This window comes from Lonchura striata, chromosome 10, assembly GCF_050655825.1.
Source record: "Lonchura striata isolate lonStrDom1 chromosome 10, ASM5065582v1, whole genome shotgun sequence".
Lineage (NCBI taxonomy): Eukaryota > Metazoa > Chordata > Aves > Passeriformes > Estrildidae > Lonchura > Lonchura striata.
In genome coordinates this window covers 9,441,352-9,448,471 of record NC_140712.1, presented here as the reverse complement: position 1 = coordinate 9,448,471, position 7,120 = coordinate 9,441,352, and the positions used below count along the sequence as shown (strand labels likewise).

The following is a 7,120-nucleotide window of genomic DNA, read 5'->3' as shown; positions in this document are numbered from 1 at the left end:
CATGCGTGAGCAGCGCGGGCGGGGCCGCGAGCCGCGCCCGGGCGCCGTGAGGGCGGGACCGGGGGAGCCCTCAGAGCGGCTCGCGGGCCCGGCAGCGTCGTTGTCCGAGCGCTGCTGGAACTCTGTCAGCCTCGGGGCTGTGAGCACTGCCTGCGGGAGGTCTGTGCGCGACCACCCTCCTGGTGAAAGCCTTTTCCTGTTGCCCAGCCCTGCCCCAGCCGTTCCTCGGGCCCTGTCCCTGGCCAGAGCAGAGATCAGTGCCTGCCCCTCGGCAGTCCGCAGCGAGTTCCCGTCAGTCTCCAGCTGTGGCTGAGGGACGGCTGCCACCGCCCGGGAGCGCGGCGGGGTCGGGCCGTGCAGCGGCAGCCCTCGGCTGGAGGTGATTAACGCCAATTAGCTGCTGGCCCTGCGCTCGGTACCGCCCTCCCCCACTGCCCGGTGCCGCTCGTCGCAGGACTGACCCGAGAGCTCCAGTCCTGGGTCGCGCCCCGCGGGACGGAAAAAGTCAAACCCGCTCGCTGAGCTGTGTGTGCAGGGCTGCAGTGCCGAGGAGCCCAAGGAGGCGCAAGATGAGTGTCAAAAGCACGGGCGGAACCTCCTGCATGAGGTAAAGAGCACAGGTAATGTCAGCACTAACATAGCGGTAGCCGAAGTACCGAGGCAAACCTCCGAATCGTCACATCATTTGCAGCTACAATTTCACCCGAATAAATACAGCATCCAAAATACAGACCTTCATCACAGTAAAACATGAAAAACTAGATAAACCTAATTTATCTCTTTCACGTGCCAGTTTTTAATGGTACTAGGTTTAGAACTAAAGTTTTGGCTAAAGTTTAAAACTTTCTAGCAACACATATGCAGACAGTTACTGACGATCACAGCTGATCTACTGCCCAACAGACTCAACAATAGCAGCAAAGTTTGTTTTATGGTAGGATACTAAATGAACTTAGAGTGAATGTGACTGATATGCAGAAGTGTGGAAGGAATTAAAAAGGGATATAAGGGTGCAAAAAATGCATAGAGGAAAACATGAGAAAGGAAAATACCAGTAAAGAAAAAGCAAGCAGCACCAACCAGCAAATAAGTATAAATAACAGGGGGAAAAGCACAATTATGAAGGTATATTAATTAGAATATTGAAAATATATTCATAAAGAACTAGTTTCATACACAGCAGATGGCCTGAGGGCTGTATACATTATCATATAAAAGTTACAAATGTAAAGGTAGAGCTAGCTTAAGTATAAAGAAATCACGTTTTAAGAAAAATTGTCATATTAAATACTTTCAATACTTTTTAAAAATGTGCTTCAGCTGCTGATAAACTGAAAAGTGTATTCAAAATGCAAAAAAACATCATCTGTAGGACTCCAATGCCAAAATCAGGTCACAGTGGTCAGAAAGTTGTGTAATTTCCCATCTCTTACACGAGGTGGCACAAGATAGCTGAAAAATCCATCTACTGCTCAAATTGAACCGAGAAAATGAGCAACCTAAAGGTCAGAGCCAACTACTGGAGAATGTTGAAGAATTATATTTTTAAACATCAGATAATTGCAAATATAAGCAGTTTCTGACATGGAAGCATTACCAAAGAGAACAGTCTTGAAGGAATAATGTACTGTTGTATGTATTTTGTCCTGTGCATGGGGAAAATCAACTGTTACACAATTTCAAGGTCTGACATAATTGACAATTAACCTTTACATAGAAATATGTCATCAAAAGTAGTGGAATACAAAACATTCCCCCTTTTTACAGTCCTTTCACATTTTACATTCTAGTAATTTCACATTACTAGAAAAAACATTTTCTAGTAATCTAAACCCCCCCATCAACTAGATGGGAAATGCCTCCCTTTCAAGTTGGTTCAAGCAGCAGCTCAGAAATGTTGGAGCTTGAAAACATTAAGTGGAAAGTCTGTCCCAGTAGGGGTGGATGTGGAGACTGCATTTGTACAGAATTCCTCCTTGCCATTTTACCTATACAGGAAATCCATATACTTTAGTATGGGGTTTTTTGCAACTTTATTTTGCCCTTTTTGGATGGTAAGATTTTTGGTTGTAGTTTACTTTCTTTTGTAGTTCATAAAAATAATTTGGCTCCTGCCTTGGACAACAGTGAGATGAAACTTAAAGATCAACATGTTACAGAGTAGCAGTTTCCAGATATGTGGATAAGAGGTAGGTGGTCTATAACATTCTGCTTCACTTCTGATATTTCTATCACCTCCTCTTTAAAGCCATTCTGTTGCACACAGTTGTCCCACTGCAATGATAGCTGAGTCGCACAGTCTTTGCATATCATGAGGTAAGTTACTGATCTGAAAGTGACTCTCACACAGTCTGTGTCCCTGTGTTCTCCCTTCCCAAGCTTCCTGACCAACTTCAGGTACAGCTCATGATGCTGTAGTGAATTAGTTTTTAAGCAGACTTTTGCTTCACATCCCCTAACACACCCCTCTGGTGTTTTGTCTTTTTCCGAATAAATGCACCGTTGTTGAAAAGAAGCCAAGTTCTAAGTCAGGTCTACATGAAGAACTTGTGTTTGGAATTCAGCTGCAGAAGTACAAAATGTGCTTCCTTCTAAGAGTCAAACAAAATCCCACACATTTGCTGTTTCAAGAACATAGCTATTACCTACATACAATCTACTGATCCCCTCTGTGTGTGATTTTCAAGGCGTTTTATATCTTTTTCTCTATCAGAGAGCATCACAGTGTGTTGCCTACAAACAGCCATACTGGTATCAGAGGAAGCAAGAGCCAGCTTGCTACCCATGAGAAACTTCCTGTCTGTGTTTGGAAGGGAGGGAATGTATAATGATTGTTTTGTTTACAGAATTTGTTAATATTTTTCATTAGTCTTTAAATAAGATTTCTGTATTGCATGAAAGGTACTAAATACATGGCTGTTCATACCATACTTGCCAACTTCTATGCCATCAAGAGAAAAGTGAATATTAATCCTGAATTTCGTTTTGGCTGAAAACTGGGAATTAATTGTGGGAATAATGCAGAAAAATAAAAGCAATAGATCTCTTGCATCTCCTTCCAGGTAGGTACCACTAGATAATTCCAGTATAGCAGTAGAATTGCAGACCAATGTGTGGTTTTATACTGTTAATTCAGCATTCCTAAATTTGTACTGGGAAGTGTGCCTGTCTCAGAAGAGGGAGATAGATACAGATAAATATGCAGAAAATAACCTCAGAAAACAAAAGTTATTTTTGACATGGTAAACATTCTTACCTTCCTGTGCCTTATAAAAATATCTAATCTTTGTAATTTACAGTATTAATGTCTACAATAAGGCTGTCTTAATATTATAAATTTTATCATATTCTGGTCTAAATCCAGTATCAATTGTGGATGACTCATACCAGGAAAATATTTATGCATAATCAAAATTCTGCAGCTTCCTTGATACAAAACAGTTGAGTTCGTGTTTTTATGTGTACTCCGATGGTCAGTATGTAATTCCTACCTGCATGCAGGATGCATTCAGTTCAACTCACTTCCAGCAGCTCCTGGAAAAAAACACAGAACACATGAAATGCCCTGTTACATGGACAGAAGACATCCTTGCTGGTTGAGCTTGAGGGGAAAACTGGGTACAATTATATATTCTTTTAATTATTCATGACTTGGGTCTGAAGTGAATGTGTATACATTTTTCACTTATTCACTTTATAAAATTCAAAACTAAGCCCAGGAGCAGTTTTATTCTTGGCAGCATGACAAGTTTCCTTTCCTCAACGAACCAGTCAAAGGAATTGTTCCTCAGAGAGTTTGTCATTCTCACATATCCCAGAGAGGCAGGAGGGAAGCTGGCATTCATTACGCCCCTAGTCACACGCGTGTGTGCTCTCTCTCCTTCTCCCTCTCTGACTGTGACAACAAGCCCATCTCAGAGGACTGTGTTTATCTCTAGCATGTGGTTTCATTTGTGTGACTGATTTGCAGTTCATTAATCTAGAAAGCATTGCTTGGTTCTGGGAAGGACCATCCATCCAGATTCTGCTACTCCCTCCTCTATCTCTGATGCAGCTTAGTTCAGAGAGTGAATTTTTGCTGTTCTGCAGAGCAACTACAGCTAAAGCAGCTCAGAAGCCAAAAGCTGATGTAAACACACACCAGGAAATTGTTTTGATCTGGCCTATCAGGCTGCTGGCAATGCACAGTGCTTCCTTGGGAGAAATGTAAATTTATGGGACACAACTTGACATGATTAAGGCAATGCATACAGAATAGGTAATTGCCCTTTGGCAAGAAAATTATGTGAAGAGCCAATGATTCTTTACATTCTTGGCAGTGCAGGTAGGATCATGAAATTAGGGGATCTCTTGGAGATGCATTATAATTTAGTTGTGTTGGATATTTTTTAAACTATGTTTTCCCAACTTTTATGTAGTATTACTACTAATTGTTTGTCTCGCTGGAGAATCTAAGAACAATAGTCAATTTGTAGCCTTCAAAACCTAAATCTGTATCTGCTGATATGATGACAGCTTTTGATAGCTGTTGAGTTTGGAGACAATAACAACAGAGGAGTTAAAATAATGCCACAGGGATACATCAACTTCTGCTGCTCACTTACAGCAGTGGGGTTCTTCACTTTGAAGTTTAATTACCAGAGATACTGACACTCCTTGTTGGCAGACACGTGCTCAGAACTCATCCACATGCCTGAGTGGAATTGGATTCAGCTTGTGTCAGGGTTAATGAGAAATTACTGATCACTACCTGGGAATATGGGGGTAAGAATGACTGAACTTAAGGTGAAAGACTCCATATCCTATTACTACTCCCCTGAGCCTGCCTAGCAAATAGCTAACTGTAATGTCTTAATTAACCATGTGCTAGAATCAGCCTTATTCTCCCTTGCAAGCTGTACACTTTGCTGATCACATTAAACAGGCACACAAGAGCACAAGGGAGGCAGGCTGGGACAGTTGCGTTTCCCACACACAAGGCAAGTTTCCCACTTCCAAGGCAAGTCTGGTGGCACTGGGAAGATGTTGGAATGGCACCCCTTCATTTAATGCAAACAGAATGAAGGAAATCATACTCTGTGTGTGCTGGAGAACATTTCCCTTCCGACCCCTGAACAAGGCAGGCCTGTCTAGGCCAAACTTAACAGGGGAAAGCAATGCAGGGGAACAAACTCATAGTAGAAGCATGAAGTATGGAGCTGTCATCCATCACTCATGTGCTACACAGAGAGCCCGTGACACACAGGTTCTGCTGCTCTGAATGCTCAGCAGCCCCAGTGCCAGCACAGCAAGGCTGTGAGAGGAAAGAGCAAGTGTGCTTGGAGTGTGTTGTGTTCTGCCCATGAACAGCTGGCACATGATTCTTCAGGGACTTGTGCCATCTGCTACAAATGAGAATCCATCATGTTACACAGTGCCTTTATCAGAAACAGGAATTTGGAAGAACATCACAAAGCTGTGATTAGTTTGCTGGTACAAATTTGACTTTTGAACTATAAAACTACTTCTAAAAATCACATTCTCTGGTTTGTCCAGTACATAGTTAATAAGTTCTTGATTTACTGGGTTCTGCTGTGTGAATAACTAAAAGTGTGGGATTAAAAATGTGTAATTTCTTGAGGTTTTTTAGGTCTAAAAAAATAGAGCACCGAAGTTCTTTTTAGCATTAAAATGCTCCAAATTTGATTTTTGCCATCCTTCTCCATTGGTACACAACTTTGACTTTTCCTCCACTGATACCTGTCATGTTCTTTAAATTTATTTTTAGCTTTCTGTTGCTTCATGTATTAAATGCAATTTTCGAGGTAATTTCTGTCTAAGCTTTCTGCATCAGGCCTTTCATGTCCAAGCTTTTATTCAGGTAGAATACTTGGATTTTATCCTGGCCATTAATTTTAATTTTCTAACAGTATTTTTTGAAGATTAGCTAAATTAAATCATTTTTGCAATTAGTGTCAAATTACTCCATAATGGAAGGTGGATAACAGCAGAGATGAAGTCTCTTAGATTTTGACAGATACCCTCATTGGGTTTAATGTTTTGTATAATATCTCCTTAAGTGAGGAAAGAGCTCGCCTTGATGACTTCCTTCCTCATGCCCAGGCTGCTGGCCACAGAGAATAACTCTTTTTCCATTTCTGCATTCTAAGAGGGAGTGCTGTTAACCCTGATTATACTAAAAGCCATTTTTGCCTTAATCAGGCCTTATCTCTAGCACTTGATAGCTCATGGTTGCTGAAGATTGTAACATATGAAGTCTACCACAAAATAACAACAAAACCAAAAAACAAACCCACTCAAAAATCCCCTCAAGCTTGATTTCATAGGGATAGGTGAAAAGAAGTCACATGATTAATCTGACCAGTGGAAACCAAGAAATAGTAATCTCCAGTACACAAACTAGTGGAGGAAATGAGGCTGGAAATGGATTAACAAGACCAGTCATCTTAGGATCAATTCCTGGATCAACAGGAGCTGGATCTGAAAGTACCTGAAGATTCTAGGAGTTTGTCATTTAGATTGACCAAAATGAAAGAAAGTAAATACACTTATACTTACATTAGGGTGACTGGAGAGGGGTTATAGATACATCTGTGCCCAAAGTGCTATAATTTGAGCTACCTGGTTCTGAGCAGCCCTTCTGCTCTGTCCTGGAATTGAACTCAGATTCTCCAGTGATTAAATGCTCACTTCTGACTGCTCAGGGTCCTCACTCATTTTCTAAGACAAACTTTTTTGGGTTTTTTAATAGGCAGAGACACTGATGTAATGGTTCATTTATTCTAGCATCATATAGTGTCACTTAAAAAATTGGTTAAAGTCAAAACTTTTTTTTGTGCCTGATCTGGCCTCCCTGAATTCAGTGGCAGTTTTGATTAAAACTGTTAAATGATCAAAATGTTTAAAATTACTAAAATTTAGGAATAGATGAATAATTTTTAGGAATTATCTGTTAAAGTTGAGAAAACAAGAAAGCAGCTCTGCTGGGGTAAAATTAATTATAATTTTTACCACTTTTGGATGAACACTCCTTGTGTACTCTGTAAACAGACTTTGGGCTTGGTCACACCCTACTAGTGTAGCAGAATTCTCAGAGAACATTAGTAGAGCTGGTGACCAA

At 41.0% G+C, this 7,120-nt stretch overlaps 1 long non-coding RNA gene across 1 annotated transcript in view; it reads left to right on the top strand.

Moving 5' to 3' along the window:
* Positions 1-102: 102 nt before the first annotated feature.
* LOC110483912 (uncharacterized) overlaps positions 103-7,120 on the top strand; it is a 94,998-nt gene continuing 87,980 nt past the window's right edge. The window contains exon 1 of the long non-coding RNA XR_014957585.1: positions 103-2,189. This is a non-coding gene — a long non-coding RNA (uncharacterized LOC110483912). The remainder of the gene's footprint in view (positions 2,190-7,120) is intronic.